This window comes from Ursus maritimus, unplaced genomic scaffold (genome assembly GCF_017311325.1).
Source record: "Ursus maritimus isolate PB19 unplaced genomic scaffold, ASM1731132v1 scaffold_10, whole genome shotgun sequence".
NCBI lineage: Eukaryota > Metazoa > Chordata > Mammalia > Carnivora > Ursidae > Ursus > Ursus maritimus.
In genome coordinates, this window is record NW_024423344.1 from 50,652,613 (window position 1) to 50,679,425 (window position 26,813).

Consider the following 26,813-nt stretch of genomic DNA (forward strand, 5'->3'; position numbering starts at 1 on the left):
AGAAAACCCCTGCAGCCATGAGGACAAATACTCTCTCCACCAAAGCTATCATTCAGGTTAGAAGGAGAGCTAAAAGAGTTTCCCAGACAAAAGTTAAAGGAGTTATCACCATGGAATCAACCTTACAAGAAATATTACAGAAAATTATTAGAGTAGAAATGAAACATTAACTAGAGTAAGAAAATTATGAAGGGAAAAAATTTCACAGGTAAAAGCAGCCATTAATAAAGATAGTACATTAGTCATAAAGACAGTGTGGAGGTTAAAACATGAAAGTAGTAAGATCAATTATATCTATAAAATCAGTCAAGGGATACACAAAGATGTGAAATATAAAATATAGAGAGGGGAGTAAAAATTTAGTGCTTTTAGAACGTGTTCAAACTTTAACCATCAATTTAATAGTTATCGACCCTGAACATAAGACTGCTATACATACAAGACGCTATACATGAACTTAATGGTAACAAATAAAAAACCTAATCCAAGCATAACACTAAAGAAAGCAAACCACAAGAAAAGGAACTACAAAAACAATCAGAAAACAATTAACAAAATTGTAATAAATGCATACCTATCAATAATTACTTTAAATGTAAATGGACTAAATGCTCCTATCAAAAGACAGGGTGACTAAATGGATAAAAAAACAAGACCCCTCTATACACTGCCCACAAGAGACTCAATTTGGATCTAAAGATACATGCAGACTGAACGTGAAGGGCTGGAAAAACATCTACCATGCAAATGAAAGCACCAACAAAGAACTGGGGCAGCAATATTTATATTGGAAAAAAATGCATTTTTAAATTTTTTATGTTTTATTTTTTAAAGATTTTATTTGACAGACAGCAGTGAGAGAGGGAACACAAGCAGGGGGAGTGGGAGAAGAAGAAGCAGGCTCCCAGTGGAGCAGGGAGCCCAATGCGGGGCTCAATCCCAGAACCCTGGGATCACACCCTGGGCTAAAGGCAGGTGCTTAACGACTGTGCCACCCAGGTGCCCCGGAAAAAAAATGTATTTTAAAACAAAGGCTACAACAACAAAGAAGGGCACTACATAATGATTAAGGGAACACTCCAACAAGAAGATCTAACAGTTGTAAATATTGATACACCCAATACATAAAGCAAATATTAACAGATGTAAAGAAAGAAATTGACAGTAATACAATAATAGGGCACTTTAACACAACTTGCAGCAATGGAAAATCATCCAGAAAGAAAATCAATAAGCAAACAGCGGCTTTGAAGAACATGTTAGACCAGACAAACCTGATATATACAGACCATTCCACCCAAATCAAAATACACATTCTTTCCAAGTGCAAATTGAACATTCTCCAGGATATATCACATATTAGGCCACAAAACAAATCTCAATAAATTTAAGAAGACTGAGTTCATATCATGCATCTTTTCAGACCACAACATAGGAAACCGGAAATCAGTTATAAGAAAAAATACAGAAAGAACACAAATACATGGAGGTAAAACAACATGCTACTAAGCAATGAATGGATCAACCCAAAAGTCAAAGAGGAAATTAAAATATATGGAGACAAATGGAAATGAAAACACAATGGTGCAAATTATTTGAAACACGGCAAAAGCAGATCTAAGAGGTAAGTTAATAGCATTATAGGCTGACCTCAAGGAACCAGTAAACAACCTAACCTTAGACCTAAAAGAGCTACAAAAAGAATAAACAAAGCCCAAAGCTAACTGAAGGAAAAAATAACAAAGATGGGCGCAGAGATAAATGCAATAGAAGCTATAAAAGCACAAGAACAGACCAATGAAACAAGGAGCTGGGTCTTCGAACAGATAGATAAAACTTTAGATTCATCAAAAAAGCCTCAAATGAATAAAATCACAAAAAAGAAATCACCACCACATAAATAAGATGGATTATAAGAGAATATTATGAAAAACTATATGTCAACAAATTGGATAATGGCATAGAGAGAAATTCTTAGAACATATAGTCTTCCAAAATTGAATTTAAAAAAAATACTAGTAATCAGTAATCAAAACAAGAACAACAAAATCTCCCAACAAATAAAAGACCAGGACCAGATGGCTTCACAGGTGCATTCTACCAAACATGTAAAGAGTTAATATGTATGTTTCTAAAACTATTCCAAAAAATAGAATGACAAGGAAAACTTCCTATTTATTATATAAGGCCAGCATTACCCTGATACCAAAACCAGACAGAGACACTACAAAAAAAGAACTACAAGCCAATCTCTCTGATGAACACAGAAATAAAATTTTTTTTTTTTAAAAATAGATTTTATTAGAGGAGGAGCAGAGGGAGAGGGAAAGCAGACTCTGCACTGAGCATGGAGTGTGATGAAGAGCTCCATCTCACGACCCAGAGATCATGACCTGGGCCAAAACCGAGAGTCAGACACTTAACAAACTGAGCTACCCAGGCACCTAGAGATTCAAAAATTCTTAAAACCTTAGCAACCAGAATCCAGAGATATATTTAAAAAGCATTCACCATGATCAAGTAAGAGCTATTCCAGGAATGCAAGAATGGTTCAGTATCAATAAATCAGAATAACACAGATCCAAAAATTAACACCACTTTGGCAAAAACAATTCAAAAAACAAAAATTTATTTGCCACAATCAAGTACGATTTATTACAGGGATGCAAGTGTGGTTCACTGTTTGCAAATGAATCCGTGTGATACATATACATCGCATTAACAGGAAAAGCAGAAAAACCACCTGAATTGATGCAGAAAAACACTCGACACAATAAATAATATACGCATTCATGATAAAAAAAAAAAAAACTCCCATGAAGTAGGTTTAGAGGAGACATACCTCAACAAATAACATAATGAACAGAAAGCTAAATCGTATTTAATGGTGAAAAACTGTGAGCTCTTCCCTCAAAGACCAAGAACAAGACAAGAAGTTCCATTATCACCACTTTATTTCAACATAGTACTGGAAGCCCTAAATGCACCAGCCAGATGAGAAAAAGTGAAAGTCGTCAAAATTGGCCAAAAAAAAAAAAAAAGAAAAAGAAAAAAAAGTAAAACTGTCATTAAGCAGATGATATGGTACAGTTTATAAACAAAATTCGAACTGCTTCAAAAACTATTTGAAGCAATTAATAACTTCAGTAAAGCCAGGGGATACAGAATATACAGAAACAAGTAATTTTTATACACTAATAACAGAGAAACGATTTAAAAAAAAAAATCCCATTATCAATTACACAAAAATAAAGCACCTATGATTAGATACTAACCAGCAGGGGAAGACTTATGCTCTAAAAATGCAAAAACATGAAGGAAGGGAATTGAGAACGACACACACTGATGGAATGATATAGCACATTCAAGGACTGCAAGAATGAATACTGTGGAAATGGTCATACTACCCAAAGCAAGGTACACATCTGATGCAAGCCCTATCAAAATACTGACAGCATTTTTCAGATAACTAAAAAAAAAAAATCCTAAATTTGGTACCAAATCACAAAAATCCTCACACAAAGAAATCTTGAGAATAAAGCTGGAGGTGTCACAGTCCCAGATTTCAAGATACACTCCAAAGCTATAGTTGTCGTGTGTGTGTGTGTGTGTGTGTGTGTGTGTGTGTGTGTGTGTAAAGTTACTGGCACCAAAAATAAACACATAGATCAATGGAAGGAAATAGCCACAGAACAAATGCAAGCTTATATAGTCAATGAATCTACAACATAGGTGGCAAGATAGTCTATGGGGAAAAGACAGTCTGTTCAACACATGGTGCTGGGAAAACTGGATAGTACGTGCACAATAAAACTGGACCACTTTCTGACCCTCACACGAAAATAAACTTGAAATGCATTAGAGACCCACATGTGAGACCTGAGACCATAAAACTGCAAGAAGACATTGGCAGTAACTACTGGGACCTTGGCCTTTGCAACACTTTTCTAGGTAGGTCTCCCGAGGCAAGGGAACCAAGGGCAGAAATCAACTATTGGGACCACACCGAAATGTGATGCTCTCGTACAGCAAGGAGACCCTCAACTAAATGCAAAGACAGCTTACTGAATGGGAGAAGACTTCTGCAAACCCTATAAGGGCTGCACATCCAAAGTACTGGAAGAACTTTTACAAGTCAACACAGACCACCACCAAATCAGATGAAAACTTGGGCAGAGGCCCTGAATAGACCTTTTCAGAGAAGACATCCAGATGGCCAACAGACACATGGAAAGTGCTCAACATCACCAGTCATCTGGGAAAGGCAAATCAAATCCACAGTGTGATATCAGCTGATAACTGTCAGAATGGGGTAACCCAAAGGGTAGAAATACCAAGAGTTGCCAAGGGTATAAACAAAACAGGAACCCTCGTGCACTGCTAGGCTGAACATAATTTGGTGCACTCTGTGGGGGAAACAGTCTGAATATTCCTTCAAAATTACAGAGAAATAACATGTGATCCCTTATTTCCACAGCTGTGTATTCATGCAAAGAAACAACACTAATTTGAAGAGGTATAATCACCTTGATTTTGGTTGCAGCATTACCCACTATAGTCTAGATAGGGAGGAGACCCAAGTATCCACTGACAGGTGAATGGATCGAGAACAAGTGGTACACATATAGACTGGAGTATTATTCCTGGAGATTTAAGATGGTGGAGGAGTAGGGGACCCCTTTTTCAGCCGGTCCCGAGTCGAGCTGGATAGGTACCAGACCAGCCTGAACATCCACGGAATCAGCCTGAGATGCAGGAAGATACATCTGGATCTCTACAAATGAACATCTCCAGCGCTGAGTACTGAGGTACGAAGCGGGGAGCCGTGAAACCTCACACAGATATCGGAAGATAAACGGAAGGGGAGGGAGCCACCGAGTTCGGGCGCCGGGAAGTGGCAGCCACCTGCATGGGGAAGTGGGCGGACTCACGGGCCAGCACCTGCAAGAGAGCAGACTAAGGACGTGAGTCCAGGAACGTGCGCCACCAGACTTTTCATGGAGCTCTGGTGTGCTCACTGGAACCAGACTGAGACCGGGAGCTCTGGGGAACGTGTGCATCCAAAGTGAAAACCGGCGCTCCGGAGTGCAGAACCACACTGAAACAGAGAGCAAGGGAGCACGCGTGGGAACCAGGCGGCTGGCGGTGTTAGAAGCACAAAGGACATAGACGTGCAAGCCCTGGAAGCGAGGGCTGGGAGAGCGGCTGTGTGGTGCACAACCCAGGACGCTGCAGGGTTTCTAGCAGCACCGACAGAAACAGAGTTAAAGAGGCCAAGAGAGCTCAGTGGAGAGCGGACTGCGATCTCTCTGTTCTGAGACAGAGGCTAGGATACGGCCACTGCTGACTCTCAGAAGAGCCACAGAAAACCACCAGGGAAAGCTGCCAGAGAACAAAAGCCCGGAAATACCAGCTCACATTGTGCCCATCCCCATCCCCCCTCACAGGGGACAGGGAGTCTCTACCCAAACAGGGTTGCCTGAGTATCAGCGCGGCAGGCCCCTCCCCCAGAAGGCAGGCTGAAAAATCAAGAAGCCCACATCCCTAAGGTCCCTATAAAACAAGAGCACACTGCCTGAGTCCTGGTCAATAATTTGGGCTCTGGGCAACCCTGCAACCTCCCCTCATGAGCATGACGAGTAGGAAATCCCCCCCGGCAAAGAAAAGATAATGAGTCTGTGCCCTCTGCCACAGAACTGATGGATATGGATATAACCAAATTATCAGAAATGGAGTTCAGAGTAACAGTGGTCAAGATGATGTGTAGGCTTGAAAAAAATATTAACGAAAATATTAACGAGAATATAGAATCTCTAAGGGTGGAAATGAGAGCGAATCTGGCAGAAATTAAAAATGCTATGAATCAAATGCAGTCTAAACTAGATGCTCTGAGGGCCACGGTAAATGAGGCAGAGGAACGAATTAGTGAATTGGAGGATGGGATGGTAGAAGAGAAAGTTAAAACAGAAACTTGGCTCAAAAAAACCAATCTCAAGAATGTAGATTAAGGGAGATTACTGACTCAATGAAACGTTCCAATGTCAGAATCATTGGCATCCCCGAGGGGGTGGAGAAAGAGAGAGGTCTAGAAGAGATAGTTGAACAAATTGTAGCTGAGAACTTCCCTAATCTGGAAAAGGAAACAAGCATTTGTGTCCAAGAGGCAGAAAGGACCCCTCCCAAGGTCAACCACGACAAAACTACGCCACATCACGCCACAGTGCAATTCGCAAATATTAGATCCAAGGATACAGTATTGAAAGTGGCCAGGGTGAAGAAATTTCTCGTGTACAGAGGCAAAAATATCAGAATTATGTCAGACCTGTCTACTCAGACCTGGAATGAGAGGAACGGTTGGCAGGGTATTTTTAAAGCTCTACCCAAGAAAAACGTGCAGCCAAGGATCCTTTATCCAGCAAGGCTGTCATTCAGAATTAATGGAGAGATAAGGACCTTCCAGGATCGCCGGACACTGACCAAATTCGTAACCACAAAACCAGCCCTACAGGAGATATTAAGGGGGGGGTTCTAGAAAAGTAAAAAGACCCCAAGAGTGATACAGAACAGAAATTTACAAACTATAGAAACAAAGACTTAAAGGCAACATGACATCATTAAAATCATATCTCTCAATAATCACTCTCAATGTGAATGGCCTAAATGCTCCCATAAATGACACAGGGTTGCAGATTGGATAAAAAGACATGACCCATCCATTTGCTGTCTACCAGAGACTCATCTTGAAACTAAAGATACATCCAGACTGAAAGTGAAGGGATGGAAAACATTTTTCATGCCAATGGACCTCAAAAGAAAGCTGGGGTGGCAATTCTCATATCAGACAGATTAGATTTTAAACTAAAGACTGTAGTTAGAGATACAGAAGGACACTATATTATTCTTCAAGGATGTATCCAACAAGTGGATATGACAATTATAAATATCTACGCCCCCAACAGGGGAGCAGCAAGATACACAAGCCAACTCTTAACCAGACTAAAGAGACACATAGATAAAAATACGTTAATAGTAGGGGACCTCAACACTCAACTATCAGCAATAGACAGATCACCTAAACAGAAAATCAACAAAGAAACAAGAGCTTTGAATGACATACTAGACCAGATGGACCTCATAGATATATATAGAACACTACACCCCAGAACAACAGAATACTCATTCTTTTCGAATGCACATGGAGCCTTCTCCAGAATAGACCATATAGTGGGTCACAAAACAGGTCTCAACCGATACCAAAAGAATGAAATTATTCCCTGCATGTTCTCAGACCACAAATGCTTTGAAATTGGAACTGAATCACAAGGAAAAATTTGGAAGAAACTCAAACACTTGGAAACTAAGAACCATCCTGCTCAGGAATGATTGGATAAACCAGGAAATTAAAAATCAATTTAAACAATTTATGGAGACCAATGAGAATGAAAACACAACGGTCCAAAACCTATGGGATACTGCAAAGTCAGTCCTAAGGGGAAAATACATAGCCATCCTAGCCTCACTCAAAAGAATAGAAAAAATCTAAAATGCAGTTTTTATATTCTCACCTCAAGAGGCTAGAACAGCAACAGAGGGACAGGCCTAATCCACACATGAGGAAGCAGTTGACCAAGATTAGAGAAGAAATCAATGAATTAGAAACCAGGAGTACAGTAGAGCAGATCAACAGAACTAGAAGCTTGTTCTTTGAGAGAATAAAATTGACAGACCAGTGGCAAGACTTATCCAAAAGAATAGAGAAAAGACCCAAATTAATAAAATTATGAATGAAAAAGGAGAGGTCACAACCAACACCAATGAAATTGGAAGGATTATTAGAAACTTTTATCAACAGCTTTATACCAATAAATTAAGCAAGCTGGAAGAGATGGAGGACTTCCTGGAAATCTATAAACTACCAAGACTGAAACAGGAAGAAATTGATTTTTTAAACAGGCCAATTAATTATGAAGAGATTGAGTCAGTGATAAACAACCTTCCAAAAAACAAGACTCCAGGCCCAGATGGTTTTCCTGGGAATTCTACCAACTCATCTAGAAGAAATAATACCTATTCTCCTGAAGCTGTTTCAAAAAATAGAAACAGAAGGAAAACTACCAAACTAATTCTATGAGGCCAGTATTACCTTGATCCCCAAACCAGGCAAGGACCCCATCAAAAAGGAGAATTATAGATCGATATCTCTGATGAATATGGATGCCAAAATTCTCAACAAGATCCTAGCTAATAGGATCCAACAGTACATGATTATCCATCATGACCAAGTGGGATTCATCCCTGGGATGCAAGGGTGGTTCAACATTCACAAATCGATCAGTGTGATAGATCATATCAAGAAGAAGATTCAAGAACCATATGATCCTCTCAATTGATGCAGAAAAAGCATTTGACAAAATAAAGCATCCTTTCCCGATTAAAACACTTCAGAGTATAGGGATAGAGGATACATTCCTCAATTTCATAAAAACCATCTATGAAAAGCCTACTGCAAATATTATTCTCAATGGGGAAAAGCTGGAAGCCTTTCCCTTAAGATCAGGAACACGACAAGGATGCCCACTCTCACCATTATTATTCAACATAGTACTAGAAGTCCTTGCAACAGCAATCAGACAACAAAAAGGGATAAAAGGTATCCAAATTGGCAAAGAAGTCAAAATGTCTCTCTTCAAAGATGACATGATACCTATATAAAAACCAAAAGAATCCACCCCCCCAACTACTAGAAGTTATAGAGCAATTCAGTAATGTGGCAGGATACAAAAATCAGCAAGCTCAGAAATCAGTTCATTTTATACACGAATAATGAGACTGAAGAAAGAGAAATTAGGGAATCTGTCTCCATTTACAATAGCACCAAAAATCATACATTATCTTGGAATTAACTCTAACCAGAGACGGTAAATGATCTATATTCTAGAAACTACAAGTCACTCTGAAAGACATTGAAGAAGACACAGATGGAAAATATTCCATGCTCATGGATCGGAAGAATTAACATAGTTAAAATGTCCATGCTACCCAGAGCAATCTACACTTTCTGTGCTATCCCGATCAAAATATCAATGGCATTTTTCAAAGAGCTGGAACAAACAGCCCTTAAATTTGTGTGGAACCAGAAAAGGCCCCGAATCACCAAGGAATTGTTGAAAAGGAAAAACAAAGCTGGGGGCATCACAATGCCGGATTTCGAGCTGTACTACAAAGCTGTGATCACAAAGACAGCATGGTACTGGCACAAAAACAGACACACAGACCAATGGAACAGAAGAGAGAACCCAGAAATGGACCCTCGGCTCTTTGGGCAACTAATCTTTGACAAAGCAGGAAAAAACATCCGGTGGAAAAAAGTCTCTTGAATAAATGGTGCTGGGGAAATTGGACAGCTACATGCAAAAGAATGAAACTTGACCACTCCCTCACACCATACACAAAAATAAACTCCAAATGGATGAAAGACCTCTATGTGAGACAGGAATCCATCAAAATTCTAGAGAAGAACATAGGCAGCAACCTCTTTGACATCGGCCACAGCAACTTTTTTCATGACACATCTCCAAAGGCAAGAGAAACAAAAGAAAAAATGAACTTGTGGGACTTCATCAAGATAAAAGCTTCTGCACAACCAAGGAAACGGTCAAAAAACACTAAGAGGCAGCCCACGGAATGGGAGAAAATATTTGCAAATGACACTACAGATAAAAGACTGGTATCCAAGATCTACAAAGAACTTCTCAAACTCAATACATGAGAAACAAATAAATCAAAAAATGGGCAGAAGATATGAATAGACACTTCTCCAATGAAGACATACAAATAGCTAACAGACACATGAAAAAATGTTCAAAATCATTAGCCATCAGGGAAATTCAAATCAAAACCACACTGAGATCCCACCTTACGCCAGTTAGAATGGCAAAAATTGACAGTGCAGGAAACAACAATTGCTGGAGAGGATGTGGAGAAAGGGGATCCCTCCTACATTGTTGGTGGGAATGCAAGTTGGTACAGCCACTCTGGAAAACAGTGTGGAAGTCCCTTAAAAACTTAAAAATTGAGCTACCCTATGATCCAGCAATTGCACTACTGGGTATTTACCCCAAAGATACAGATGTAGTGAAGAGAAGGGCCAAATGCACCCCAATGTTCATAGCAGCATTGTCCACAATAGCTAAATCGTGGAAGGAGCCAAGATGCCCTTCAACAGATGACTGGATTAAAAAGTTGTGGTCCATATATACAATGGAATATTACTCAGCTATCAGAAAGAACGAATTCTCGACATTTGCTGCAACATGGACGGCACTGGAGGAGATAATGCTAAGTGAAATAAGTCAAGCAGAGAAAGACAACTATCATATGATTTCTCTCATCTATGGAACATAAGAATGATGATCGGTAGGGGAAGAAAGGGATAAAGAAAGGGGGGGTAATCAGAAGGGGGAATGAACCATGAGAAACTGTGGACTCTGGGAAGCAAACTGAGGGCTTCAGAGGGGAGGGGGGTGAGGGAATGGGATAGGCTGGTGATGGGTAGTAAGGAGGGCACATATTGCATGGTGCACTGGGTGTTATACGCAAGTAATGAATCATGGAACATTGCATCAAAAACTAGGGATGTACTGTATGGTGACTAACATAATAAAAAAATACTATTAAAAAAAAGAATGGAGTATTACTCAGCCTTGAAAAAAGATGTTTCATTTGATGAAACAGTTATGGTCCTAGAGAGCCTAATGCTAAGTGAAATTAGTGAGACAGAATATGACAAATACCGTAGGATTATCCTTATATTTGGAATTTCAAAAACAAACCAACCTACCAAGAAAAATCTAAGAAACAAATGAAAGCAGACTACTAAATACAGAGAACAAAATGGTGCTCACCAGTGGGATGGTGGGCACGGTTTGGGGTGAAATGAATAAATGGTATCAAGGGTTACAAGCTTCCAGTGATAAAATGAATACCAGGTATGTGAAATTATTGCATGGGGTATATGGGCAATAATCTTGTAATGACAGTGTTTTGTAAAAGCTGGTGACTACACTTACCATCAGCAGCTAGTAATGTTTAGAATTTTTACACCTTTATGTGTACACTTGACACCAATAGAACATGTCAATAATTCCATTTAAAAACTCATGTTATATTGGATTAAAGAGCGTGACATCGGAAGCAAGCACAGGGTGATATGTGCATGTCTTGTAAGGGAGCCGTATGTACATAGAAACTGTACGTGCAAACTGTAGAAGTGGCAAAGCTGGGTGAATCCAGGATCGTCTCGTTAACTACACTGCAGCGTGCCAAGGAGTGTTAGAAGCAAGCAGCTCGGGAATGGGCAGGATGTAGTTTTAGGATGCCCTTTTATCCTGTCCACTGTATAAATGGAGAATATCATCTAATGCTCTTTTAGCCAGGGGTGAGTGCAGATAGCACAAACCACTCCAGCTGTTTTGAAGCAAAAAGTCTTTGATAATCAAAATTCATACCTACAAAATTATTGGAAAGACAGTCTGGCCGGGCCAGGCTGAGCTTCTGAGAATGGCTTTCCTAGCACGGCTGACCAGGAGACAGGGAGGTTGTCAGAGACTGGGAGGGGGGGAACTGGAACCACTGGCTTCACTAACACACTCTGGCTTTGGTCCATGGATCAGGCTGCATGCAGGCTGTCATCATGCCTTCCAGATCTGCGCTAACAAAAATAGATTGGCCATCGGTCTCGTGTGTCTCACCCGTGAAGACAGTGGCCAGATGGGGTCTCTGCTAATGCTGCCGCAGAATAAAGCCAAGGCCTCTCTGGCTGTACTTGCTAACAAAAACATCAGACTTCCCTGAATGGTCACCTGTCACTACAGTGCATCTGATTCGTGGACTTCCAATTGCTTCTAGAATCCATCCAGCAAGGAAGTCTAAAAGATGAGGTTTTTAGCTTTATTTCTCTGCCCTGTAGAGAGAAATACCCAAAGGAGCACCACATTCACCCAGTGGAGAGTAGACGGACTGGAGGGAAAAGACTAGAGAGACAGAGAAAGTAAAATAGACAGGATTTAGTGACTTATATAGGCTTTGGCTTAAACGAAGCTAAGCCAATTTGTCAGCTTGTGCTTGAAAGATTCATTCAGTGAACACCACATCCGGTGACTGACTGGAGGTGAGTGAGGGCTGTGAGGTGCTCTCCTCCAGCCTCCCAGCAAGAAAAATTATTGGAGGCTAGAGCTGGACTAGACTTTTTGCCACAACATAACAAGTGTCTCGATTTTTCTAGCTCAGATGCCATTTTCCTAATCTCTCACTGCTTGACTGCTAAGCCAGTGGCATACTGAGACAGGGAAACTGAACGACTCCATAAAAAACCGTTCTTTGCTCCTTTTCCTGTTTCTAGTCTTGCTAGGACCTGCACCCCCACCCCTCTTTACACATGCCTCATAATGCAAATAGTGTATGTCCTCCTTGCTAAGGGATAAGGAGTTAATGATTTCTTTAGAATAGATAACAGCTAAGGAAGAGCAGGTGAGAATGGCTGGACAAAGCTATCATCTGCATATTCCAGACCATGAGCCTAGACATCTTAAGACCAAGATGCCCTGGCTCCAAGGAATAACACTTAGCCCCTTGTCTTTGTTCTGACTCCTGGATGCCTGAGAGGACATGTACACCAGACCACCATCCTCAAAAACAAAAACAAAAAAAACAAAAACCCTCCCAGACTTCAACCAAAGACAGACTCATGGTCCTTTCCTTTCTGAGTCTCCCAGACACTCCATCTGTATCTGCTCTCTCTATATCATCAATAAACTCTGCTCTCACTTTCTGCTGGATCACATTTGATTTCCATCCTGGGCAAAGCCAAGGACCCTCTTGGCTGGTACTGCCGGACCCTTCCTGGGTCCTCAGACATGGCCTTCCAGCATCAGTACCTTCTAAATTTTAGTACAGTTAGTGTCTGCAGGACATCGAAACCTTCTTCTAATCAGCTAAATGTGGTGACATTTGTCTGCCAATTTTCTGTTTCAAATCTTGTGATTTGTATTAGGTCTCTGAATTTCATTGCAGACGGAGTTAGTTTTTTTTGTTTCTGTTCTTTCTGTTGATCTTGGGCAATTATTGAAAAGAGAAGTATTAAATATGTCTTGCTTGAAAAATACAGCCTTACTTTGTAATTTTTAATAATTTCTTCTTATAAAATATAAATCTTCTAAATAACAACTTATGTGTATATAATAGGTTCCTTAGAATTCTGAATTCTAAAGTTTATTGACCTGGAATATAGTTTTTATCATCACTCAGTAAGCCTCTCCACACATATATTTAAGTGAAACAGGGTTAACAATATATGAAAACAATTACTATAAAGGAAAAAAGTGTATAGCAAATATAATTTTGATACGTAAAAACAGAGCATTAAAACAACAAAAGAGTAACCAGGTTAAAAGGTGGTCAGAGGACTTGAATAGACATTTTTCCAAAGAGCAAATGGCCAATAAGCACATGAAAAGTTGTTCATTATCACCAATCATTAGAGAAATGCAAATCAAAGCCACAATGCCAAAGCACTTCACACCCATTAGAACAGCTTTTATAAACAGAACAAGATTACACAAAACACGTTTTGGCAAGAAGGTAGAAAACCTGCAAATCGTGTCAACTACTGGTAGTCAAGCGCAGCTTCTGCGGAAAACATTATGGTGATCTCTCCAAAAGGTAAAAGAGAATTACCATATGCTCCAGCAACTCCGTCTCTGGCTATACACCTCAAAGAACTGAAAGCAGGGACTCAACCAGATATTTGTACACCCATGTTCATGGCATCGTTAGTCACAGGAGCCAAAAGTGCAAGTAACCCAAGGGTCCCTCTGCAGATGACTAGGTAAATTAGATGTGGTATATACATAAAACTGAATACTATTCAGCCTTAGAAACAATGAAAATTCTGACACATGCTTCAACATGGATACGACGTCAGGACGTTATGCTAAGTGAAATAAACCTGTCACAAAAAGACCAGTGTATGATTCTACTTAAATGAGGGACCTAGATTAGTCAAATATATAGTGGTTGTCAGTGGCTAGGGAGCTTTTCACTAGGGAGTGAAGGGACTGAGCACCACATTGGGTACCCCAACTTTTAAGACTTGCACCACAGAGACAAGCCACCGAAACAACCTGTTTTTGAAAATCAACAGTGCTTGTGTCCATGAGACCAACACTGAGAAATGGCTGTTCTAGGACTTCCACTCATGGCCTCACCCCAGGGATCAGTACAGAAATAGCTGACTGAAAGGCACCCAGTCTTATTTTCTTATCTTTAATCAGTGGCCTGAGGATGAGGGATCTAATTTACCACACATGTAGGAGCCTGCTGGGGTACTCTCTGGGGATGAAGGCCGGCAAGTGTCACCTTCAAATTCTCCCTCTGCCATGCTCCTGAGTGCCAGTATTTCCCAGAGGGGAACTTTTACACATATCTGTGCTCTGGTTTTTATGTCTGGAACCACACATTTTATGGCTGCTGTCCAGGGGACACCCCTGACTGCCTGGCTCTGCTGGCCGGGGGCCATGTATTCCTGGACCCAATGGGATTGTAACAAGTGGAAAGATAGTACTTTGGCAGGCTACCACCCCCAGGGCACTGCACAGACCTCAGAATGAAACTCACCCCAGTCTTTCTAGAAAAGAGGCCTATTTGCCTGTCCTGGAGGTTTGGCATGAGGGGCAGACATCTGGCTTGGCACACATCTAGGAATGCACTGAGGTGTTCTCTGGGGACAGAGGCTGGTGGGTGCCATCTTTGTGCTCTCCCTCTGCCTTATTCCAGGCTACCAGTATCTCCCAAAAAGAATGTGTACACTTTTCTGTCATCCTGATTTGCTGGCTGCCATCTAGGGAACATCTGTATACCACTCGGTTCCGGTGGCCAGCGTGATTCATGCTTGTGGTCCCACAGACCATTTATATGTGCATACTTTAAAAGCTGCTTCCTGAGGGTCAGGTCTTGGCATAGCCTCGAACACTGGGAACCACTAAAAACAAGAGTGTACTTGGACAATCACAAAGGTTTGAGAGACAACAAAGAGCTAGGGCAGGGGTGAACAGTAAGTTTCATCTCCTACACAAGGCCACTACTTCAAGACTGGGAGAAGTGGCTCTTTAATGCCTAAAACGCAACAGAGGCAATCAAGCAAAATGAAGAAACACAATATGTTTTCAATTCACAACAAGATAAAACCTCAGAAAAAGTCCTTAGCAAAATGGAGACAAGCCATTTACCTGATAAAGACTTCAAAATAATGGGGAGATGCTCATCAAACGCAGGAGAAGGGATGAACATAGTGGAAACTTCAACAAAGAGATGGAAAGTACAAGAAAGTACCAAACAGACATCACAGACTTGAAGAACACAACGCTATTCTGAAAAGCGGATCAAAGTGGTGGGACTTGCACTGTGGCCGTGGAGATGTGAAGGCCCGCCTCACGCCTCCTCCAGATCCAGGTCAGTGCCCGCCCTCGCTCTTCTCTCCCCATCCCCGTGGAGAAGATGGAACTGATCTAGAAGGTGAAGCTGGCAGAGCAGGCCCAGCGCTATGACGACACGGCTGTGCCCAGTCAGGCACTGAGCTGTCTAATAAGGAGCACAGCCTGCTCTCAGTGGCCTACAGAAACATGGTCAGGGGCCACAGGTCAGCCTGGAGTGTCATCTTGAGCGTGGAGCAGAAAACCAACACCTCCAACGAGGAGTTGCGGCTGATTAAGGACTATTGGGAAAAAGTGGAGTCTGAGCTGAGGTCCGTCTGTACCACGTGCTGGAATTGTTGGGTAAGTATTTAATAGCCAATGCAACTAATCCAGAGAGTAAGGGCTTCTGTATGAAAATGAAGGGAGATTACTTCTGGCCCCTTGCTGAAGTTGCATGTGGTGAGGATCGAGAATTCCCAGGGCGCTTACCAAGAGGCTTTTGATATGAGCCAGAAAGAGAGGCAACCACACACCCAATCTGCCTGGGCTGGCTCTTAACCTTTCCGTATTTTACTGTGAGAGCCTTACTAACCCAGAGCTTGCCTGCACACCGGCTAAAGCAGCTTTTGATGAGGGCATTGAGAACTTGATACACTGAATGAAGACTCATGCAAAGACAGCACCCTCGTCGTGCAGTTGCTTAGACACAACCTAGCATTACGGACAGCAGACAGTGCAGGAGAAGAAGGTGATGTGTCAGAAGGGGCAGAAAACGATATGCATACAGGGTATCATCTTTCTTCCCCTCAAGAAACCTTTTTACACATCTCCATTACTTACTCCCTTTGGCTTTCCTATAGCAAAGAAACCTATTCATGTGTATGGAATCACCTGTTTACAGTCTTCTCACACTGCAGCTTTGGGAAAACTCCATTCCTTGACTGGTGTTTGTTTTGGCCTTCCTGGTGTGCAGTTACTGCTGTAGGAAAGTATTAACAGCTTCATTTCATATAAACATAAGTAACTTCCAAACACTTATAGAGAGGACTAAAAATGTATCTGGTATTTAAGTAATCTGAACCAGTTCTGCAAGCAACTGTGTTTTGTATTACTGTGAAAATATGAAAATATACTTCATTATAATTTAAGAAGTGTTCCACATAACTTCCTAATTTCTACATTCCCTCACTCTTCTTTGGGGGTTTCCTTTCAGTGTGCAACTTTTCTGTGCTCTTCATATATTCTTTTTTGGTAGGAATCCAGAAATATTAGATTGAATGGCAAAGCATTTGGCATTTCTGCTCTGGGGCTCCCAAACCGAAATGCCTCCCATAGCATATATGGTGGAGGTCTTGTGTATTTGTGACAATAGGAAGTTCCCTTATTCATTCTTCATTTGCTGCTATTCAGGTTGACAATATCCCTTCCCAATAAAAGTTCACTCACACCTCCTGCCTTTGTAGTTCGGTGTTCAGTTTATTATGCAATAGCGGTAGCATGTTGCTGCCAGAATACAAACATTGTTTTTGGCAAATTAAAGTGCATGTCATTTCTTACTACACTAGAAAGGGGAAATAAAGTACACCAGCCCAAGTGTAAAACATTAGTCCCTTTCTGTGCAGATTTGTGCACCTGTGAGAGGGTGTCCAGTCTGTCTAGTGATTGCCATGTACAGTTGGACCATTATTGTATGTTGCTAATCATTTTCTATAGTCCCCAAAAGCCTTATAAAAATGTTACACCTTATGTAACAGCAGAATAATATAAGATAAAACTACATTTTATAAACTCCCCCCCCCAAATCCAATAGCTAATCTGAAAAAAAAAATGCTAGAGTTGTTCAACATCAGACTAGATGAGGCAGAAGAAAGTATCAGTAAACTTGAAAACAGGGCAATTGGATTCACCCAATCAAAGCAACAAAAAGAAAAAAAGAATGAAAAGTGAAGCTAGCTTAAGAGACTTCTAAGACAAACCTAAAACAGAATAACATTCACATTATGGGGGTCCCAAAAGGAGGAGAGAGAGAAAGGGGCAGAAATCTTATTTGAAGTAGTAATTGCTGAATAATTCCCTAAACTGGGGAAGGAAATAGATATCCATGTCGAGGAAGCTCAGGGAGTCTCAAATAAGATAAACCCAAAGAGACCTACACCAAGACACATTATAATTAAAATGTCTAAAATCAAAAACAAGGAGAGAATCAAAACAAGCAAGGAAAAACAAACAGAAGGTAAAAGAATTCATCGCCACTAAACAAGCCTTGTAAGAAATGTTAAAGAGACTTCGTTAGGCAGAAAATAAAGGGTGCCAATTAGTAACAGGAAAACATACGAAAATATGAATCTCACTGGTAAAGGCAAATACATAGTAAAATTTAGAATAATCTAATGCTCTAAAGGTGGTAAATTAATCACTTACAAAGCTAATATGAAAGTTAAAACACAAAAATTATAAAAGAATGAATTTTTTAAAATTTATAACTAAGATTTATAATAATTATAAAATAAATATGAGAGGGTAAAAATGTAGAGTTTTAGAATGCATTCAACATAAATTATTATCAATTTGAAATAGACTGTTTTAAGTTGTTATATGTAATCCTCATGGTAGGCACAAAACAAAAACCCACAGTAGATACACAGAAGATAAAAAAAATTGGAATCTAAATATGCCAACAGAGAGAATAATTAAATCACAAAGAAAGCAAGAAGAACAGAAGAACTCTAAAATAGCCAGAAAACAACTAACAAAATTACAATAAGCAGATACTTTTAAGTAATTACTTTAGGACGCAGATCAAGATGGCAGAGTAGGAAGATCCTGGGCTCCTCCCCGGCCATGGACACAATCACATATACAACAACTATCTCTGATAACGAATCAAAAACTGTCCTAACGGATCATAAACAACTAAGAATACAAAGAAAAAGACACATCAAGATAGGTATGAGGGACATAGACGTGGGTTAGTCAGGACCCATATTCCGGCAAAAAAAACCCACAAGTGTAAGGGATATCAGAACCTTCCATGAGGAACAAGGGTCCGAGCCCCACACTGGGCTCCACAGACCAGGGGACATGCACCAGGAAGAGGAGCACTCATAACATCTGGTTTTGAAAATGAATAGGGCTATGTTTAGGAGAGCTGCAGGGCCATGGGAAACCAAGGCTCTGCTCTTACTGGGGGGTGGGAGGAACCTCTGTTGGAATATTCTGGGGATGGAAGCATTGGTGAACACCTGTTTTGTTTTGTTTGTTTCCCATTTCTACCCAGCTGCCCTAATGTTGGTGGAGGCCATTTCAGAGACACTCTCTGCCTGGTATGCTAGTACCACTCGCCCCACTTGGCATTCATTCCCCTGCGAACTCACCCTGCCAAATCGTCCGCCCAGCCCAAAGACCATCCTGAGCGGGCCCCTGCCTTGTCACTGCCTACCCTAAGCAGCCCTCCACCCCACCACAACTGGCAGGCAGCCTCAGCTGGAACTGGAGCCCCTCCCAAGCTCTCCTGCCCTGAGGGACCAGCCACATAACCCTAGAATATCTACAACGTCACAATCGATCTTGCAGCAAGCCACACCACAAGTGTGTCCTGCCCGCCAGCATGCCTGCAGCTGTCACAGCTGGGCCTCGCAGCCAGCTAGACTGGGAACCAATCTTATACACTAGCATGCCTGCAAAAGTCATGGCTGGGCCTCTCAGCCAGACGGGTCAGGGAACACACATGTTCCTACCAGAACAGTCATAGAAATCATGGCCAGAACTCAGACGACCCACGCACTAGTTACTCTGCACTAATCATGACCCAGCCACAACAGGAGGGTGCACACAGCCCACACAGAGGTCACTGAGCTCAGATGACCAAAGATGTTTGCACTACCGGGCCTCACAAAATTTCTTTGGCATAAAGCCACTCTTCCAAGACCGGGAGATGTAAATGACCCACCTAATACATAGAAACGAAAGGCGTTAAGGAAAATGAGGAGACAGAGTAATACGTTCCCAACAAAAGAACAAGACAAAATCTCAGAAATAAAACTAAATGAAATGGAGATAAGCAATCTACCTGATAAACAAGTCAAAGTAAGAGTCATAGTTATGCTTGCCAAACTCAGGAGAAGAATGGATAAACACAGTAAGAACTTCAAGAAACAGATAAAGAAGATGTAAAAGAGAACCAACAGGAGCTGAAGAATATGATAACTGAAATGGAAAGTACGCTAGGAGGTATCAACAGATTAGATGATGCAAAATAACGAATCGGTGATTAGAAAGACAACATAGTGGAAATCACCCAATCAGAATAGCCAAAAGAAAAAAGAACAAAACAACAACAACAACAAAAGAGAATAAGGCACCTATAGGACAATATCAAGTGTACAAACATTCACATTTAGGTGTCCCAGACGAAGAGAGAGAAAGACAGAAGAGCTAATTTTTCTAACCTGGTCAAGAAAACAGACATCTAAGTCCAGGAAGTACAGAGAATACCAAAGAAGAGGAATGCAAAGAGACCAAGACACACTATAACCAAAGTGCCAACAGTTAAAGAGAGAATCCTAATAGCAGCAGGAGAAAATAAGACTATGTACATGGGAACAACTAAAAGACCATAAGCTGATTTTCAGCAGAAACTTTATAGGCCAGAAGAAAGTGGCACAATATACTCACTGTGCTGAAAAGAAAAAAAAAAAACAAAAAAACAACAAAAAAAAAACTTCCAAATAAGAATATTCTACCAGCCAAAGTTATCACTCAGAATTGAAGGAGAGATAAGGAGTTTCCTAGACAAGCAAAAGCTAAAGGAGCTCATCAACACAAAACCAGCATTATGAGAAAGGTTAAAGGGACTTCTCTATATGGAAAAGAAAAGACTATTACCATAAATGGGAAAATTATTTAACCCCCCCCCCACACACACAACAGAGGTAAAGGTAAATGTATGATAAAGGAAGTGGATCAACAACCTACATACCTAGTAAGAAAGTTAAAAGACAGAAGTAGTAAAATCATCTAGACTTATAATAATTAGTCAAGGGATTCATGAAATAATAAGGGATAATATATCAAAACCATAAAACTTGAGGGGGAGATAAAAATGTAGTGCTTTTAGAACACATGTGAACACAAGCAATCATCCACTCGAAGTAGATTGCTATGCACAAGGTATGTATGAATCTCACAGTAACCGCACACCAAATAAAAATAAAGAGAAAGGAATCCAAGCATAACATTAAAGAAAGCCATCAAACAACAAGGGAAGAGAGGAAGAAAGGAACAGAACTACAAAACAGAAAACAATTAACAAAATGTCAATAAGTACATATGTATCAATAATTACTTTAAATGTAAATGGACTAAATGCTCCCATCAAAGAAACAGGGCAGCAGAAACCTGAATATATGCTGCCTATAAGTCACTCGCTTCAGATCTAAATACACACACAAACTCAAAGTAAAATGACAGAAAAAGGTATTCAGTGCAAATAGAAACAAAAAGAGAGCTGGGAAGCAATACTTAAATCAGACAAACTTTAAAATAAAGATTGTAATGAGACAAAGAATGACACTGCATAATGATAAACAGATGTATCCAACAAGGGGACATAATAGTTGTAAATGTCTATTTATCTAACACAGGGGCACCTAAATACAGAAAGTAAATATTAACAGGGAAAAATTGACAGTAATACAATAGTAGAAAGTTTTCATATCCCACTGACATCAATAATAGATCATCCTGACAGAAAATCAATAAGGAAAATAAACCTTAACTAACAAATTAAACCAGATGAACTTAATAGATATATAGAGAACATTCCATCAAAACAGCAAAATGCACCTTCTTTTTCAAGTGCACATGGAACATTCTTCAGGATAGATCACATGTTAGGCCACCAGGTAAATCACAATAAACTTGAAAATGTGAAATCATACCAGGCATCTTTTCTGACTACAAAAGGTATGAAACTAGAAATCAATTATAAGGAAAAAAAAAACTGGAAAAAACACAAACACATGCAGGCTAAACAACATGCTACTGAACAACCAATGGGTCAGGAAATTAAAAATGCTATAAAGAAAATACCTGGAGACAAATAGAAATGGAAACACAACAGTCCAAAATCTAAGGAATGTAGCAAAACAGTTCTAAGAGGGAAGTCTATAATGACACAGGCCCAACTGAAGAAACAAGGGAAAAAACATTAAATAGACAATCTAAATTTACACCTAAAGGAGCTAGAAAAAGAAGAACACATACAACCTGAAGTTACTAGAAGAAAAATAATAAAGAGTAGAATGGATAAATAGAGACTAAAAACACAGTAAGAAAAAAAATCCATAAAACTATGAGCTGCTTCTTTGAAAAGATAACATTGACAAACCTTTAGCCAGATTCATCAGGAAAATGAGACAGGATTCAAATAATAAAATCAGAAATGAAGAAGAAGAAATAACAACACCACAGAAATGCAAAGTACTATAAGAGACTAGTATGAATAATTATATGCCAACAAATGGGGCAACTTAGAAGAAATGGCTAAATTCCTTAAACACAAAATCTCCCAAGACGGAATCAAGAAGAAATAGAAAATCTGAACAGACCAATTACTGGGAATGAAATTGAATCAGTAATCGACCAACTCCCCCCAAAACAAACGACCAGCACCAAATGGCTTCATAGGTGAATTCCATAAAACACTCAAAGAAGAGTTAGCTTCTCCTTATCAAGCTATTCCAAAAACTTGAAGAGGAGGAAAACTTCCGAACTTACATGAGATCAGAAGTACTCAAATATCAAAACCAGACCATAACACTACAAAAGAAAAATTATAGGCTAATATTCCTGATAAACACTAATGCAAAAATTCTCAACAAAATATTAGCAAACCAAATTGAGCAATACATTAAAAGGATCATATGCCATGATCCAGTGGGATTTAATCCAGAGATGAAAGGATAGTTCGATATCTATAAATCAATTCATGATACACTACATTACGAGAAGGACAAAAATATGATCATCTCAATCAATGTAGAAAAGCGTTTGATAAAATTCAAAAATCTATTATAAAAACTCTTAAAAATGGGTATGGAGGGGGCATATTTCAATATAGTAAAGGCCATCTATGACACACACACAGGTAACCTAATACTCAGTGGTGAAAACCTGAAAGCTTTTCCTCTATTATCAGGAACACAACAAAGGAGGCCCACTCTCACCACTTTTTTTTTTTCTAAGCACAGTACTGGAAGTCCTAACCACAGTAATCAGACAAGAAAAGGAAATAAAGGGCATCTAAATTTGAAAAAAATTAGTGTCATATTCTTAGTGAAATAAGTCAGAGAAAGACAAATATCATATGATCTCACTCATATGAGGAATTTAAGAATGAAAACAGATGAACATATCAGAAGGGGAAAAAGAAAAAAAGGAGATCAGGAAACAAGCCCTAAGAGACTCTTAACAATAGAGAACTGAGGGTTGACAGAGGGAGGAACGTGGGGAATGGGCTATAAGGGGGGTGGGTATTAAAGTAGGCACTTGTAATGAGCACTGGGTGTTATATGTAAGTGATGAGTCACTGAACGCTACTCCAGAAACCAATATTGTGCTGTTTGTTCACTAACTAAAATTTAAATTAAAAATAACAAAAAATGAAACCCAACCAAACCAAGAATTAGTCAAGCTGTCACTATTTATTGATGATATGATAATGCAGTCAGCAAATTTGCAGGATACAAAAATCAACATAAATAAATCTGTTGCATTTCTATACACTAATAATGAAAGAAATAATTAGAACAAAATAATTAGAATAAAATAATTAAAATTATTATTTCTAATAATTGAAAGAAATTAAGAAAACCTTCACACTATACCTAAGACTACCTAATATAAGACTTGTGCTTTGAAAACAATGACATTGATAAAAAGAAATTAAAGGCAACACAAATGGAAAGATAATACCATGTTTATGGATTGAAAGAAAATTGTTAAAATGTCCATACTGCCCAACACAGTCTACAGATTCAGTGTAGTCTCTATCAAACTCCAATGGATTTTTTTTTATAGAATTAGAATAAATAATCCTAAAATGTGTATGGCAACACAAAGGACACCAAATAGCTAAAGCAATCTTGAAAAAGAAAAAACTGGAGGCATTAGGAATCAAAATCATATATTATCGGCATTAAAAACAGGTACATAGATAATAGAACAGAACAGAGAGTCCAGAAATAAAGCTTCATATATATTCAATTAACTTTCAACAATGTAACCAAAAATATACAACAGGGAAAAAGACAGTCTTTTCAAGATATAGTGTTGGGAAAACTGGACAGCCACAAGCAAAAGAATGAAATTAGACCATGTTCTTATATCATACACAAAAGTAGGCTCAAAATGGACTTACGACTTAAATGTAAGGAGAGAAACCATAAAACTCTGAGAAGAAAACAGACAGTAAGCTCTCAGACATTGGTCTGAGCAATATTTCTTTGGATCTGTTTCCTCAGGTAAAGATAACAAAAGCAAAAATAAATAAATGAGGTTACATCAAACTGAAAGCCTTTTGCACAGTGACGAAAACAGAGTAAGAAATTAGACTACTGAATGGGAGAAAATATTTCCAAATTATATAATCAATAAGGGGTTAATACCTAAAAAATATATATAGAACTCACACAATTTAATGTCAAAAAAACAATCTGATTTAGTAAATGAGCAGAGGTCCTGAACATTTATCCAAAGAAGACCTATGATGGCCAACATACACATGAAAAGAGGCTAACATCACTAATCATTAGGGTAATGCACATCAAAACCAAAATGAGATACCACCTCATACCTGTTATAACGACTAGTTTTAAATACAAGAAGTAACAAGTATTGGGGAGGATGGGGAGAAAAGGGAACCCTCATGCACTCCTGGTGGGAATGTAAACTGGTGCAACCGCTATGGAAGACAGTACAGAAATGCCTCAAAAAATTAAAAGCAGGAGTGCCTGGATGGCTCCTTCGGTTAAATGTCCAACTCTTGATCTCAGCTCAGAGCTCCATCTCAGAGTCATGAGTTCAAGTCCCACGTAAAAAAAAAAAAAAACAAAAAAACAAAAACAGAACTACCATACAATCCAGCAATTCCACTTCTTGGTATCTATTGAAAAAAATAAAAACATGAATTCAAAAATATATATACAAAACAAACACACACACACACAAAATATACACACACACACCCCTATATTCACTGCAACAATATTTACAAAGCCAAGATATATAAGCAACCGAAGTGCCCATCAATAGATGAAAGGATAAAAAAAGAGGTATGGCATGCATATATTCAATGGAATATTACTCATATAGAAGATGAGCGCTTGCCATTTGTAACAACATGGATGGAGCTAGAAGGTATTATGTTAAGTGAAATAAATCAGAAAAAGACAAACACCACATGATTTCACTCTTTAATGGAATCTAAAAAATGAAACAAAGCAAAACCAGACTCATAGATACAGAGAAAAATCTGGTGGTTACCAGAGGGGGTGTAAAATAGAAGGAGATTAAAAGGTACAAACTTCCGCTCATATCCACTCATAAAATAAGTAAGACTCAGGAATATAATGTACAGTATAGGGAAGAGAGCTATTACGTAACAACTTTGTATGGTGAGAGATGGTAGCTAGGTTTATAACTATAACGTATGAAACACTATGTTGTACAACTGAAACTAATATTTGTATGTCGAATATGCTGGAAAATAAAAAAAAGAAAATAATAATTACTTTCAATGGAAAGGGCCTACATTCTCCAATCCAAAGACACAGAGTGACTGAAGGAATTTTAACAAAAATCTACATGCTGCCTACTAGAGACTCATTTCAGACGTAAGGATGCACGCAGAGAGTGAAGGGCTAGAAAAACATAGTCCATGCAAATGGAATCCAAGAGAAAGCTAGGGGAGCTAGACTTCTGTCAGACAAAATAGACTCTAAAACAAAGAGCGTTGGTAACGTCAGCATCATGGTAGCTTGAGAGGGTCCTCCTTTCCTTACCACTGATTTACAATGACTCGGACTTCCACGCTTGAGCAAAGTGCCTCTGCCCAGCACACCGGGATGCCTGCGGGGCCACCCATCCGTGCAGCAGAGACCACCCAGACTGGACTCAGAAGAGGCTACAGAACCAAGGAGACCGTGGTGGTGGCAGCCGTGGCAGCCAGTAGCAGCAGCAACAGCTTTAACAAGGAAAAATTGGTCGCTGTACATAAGGCTGCAATAAACATAGGGATGCATGTATCTTTTTGAATGAGTGTTTTAATTTTTAATTTAAAATACCCAGCAGTGGAAGTCCTAGATCATACAGCAGTTCTATTTTTAATTTTTTAAGGAACCTCCATACTATTTTCCACATTGGCTGCACCAATTTACATTTCCCTCCCCCCAACAGTGCTGCACAAGGGTTCCTTTCTTCCCACATCCTCACCAACACTTGTTATTTCTTGTCTCGATTCTAGACATTTTGACAGGAATACGGTGATATCTCCTTATGGTTTTGATTTGCATTTGTCTGATGATTAGTAATGCTGATCATCTTTTCACGTGTCTTTTTGCCATCCATAGGTCTTCTTTGGCGAAATGTCTATATAAGTCCTCTGCCAATTTTAAGATCAGATTTTGGGGGCTTTTTTGGTGTTGAGTTTTCTATGTTATGTATATTTGATATTGATCCCTTATTGGATTTATCATTTGTAAATATCTTCTCCCGTTCAGTAGGTTGCCTTCTCATGTGGCTGATGGTCTTTTTTTGCTGTGCAAAAGCTTTTCATTTTGGTGTAGTCCTAATAGTTTATTTTTTCTTTTGTTCCCCCTGTATAAGGAGACCTATCTGCAAAATGTTGCAAGGGCCAAAGTTAAAGAGATTACTGACCATGTTTTCTTCTAGGAGTTTTGTGGTTTCAGATCTCACATTTAGGTTTTTAATCCATTTTATTTTTCTGTATATTTAAGAAAATGACCCAGTTTCATTCCTTTGTATGTAGATGTAGTTTTTCCAGCACCATTTATTAAAACGATGGTCTTTTCCCTACTGTATATTCTTGTTTCCTTTGTGGTAGATTAATGGACCATGTAAACATGGGTTTGTTTCTGGGCACTCTCTTCTGTTACACTGATCTATAGGTCTATTTTTGCATCATTACCATATATTTTGATTACTACAGCTTTGGAGTATATCATGAAATCTGAGATTGTGAGACCTCAATCTTTGTTCTTTCTCATGACTGCCTTGGCTATTTGGGGTCTACTGTAGTTCCACACAATGTTGTTATTATTTGTA

The 26,813-nt window shown here is 39.3% G+C and overlaps 1 pseudogene; it reads left to right on the forward strand.

Moving 5' to 3' along the window:
* The window catches only part of LOC103659208, a 70,045-nt pseudogene that overhangs the window by 5,890 nt on the left and 37,342 nt on the right, over nt 1-26,813 (forward strand).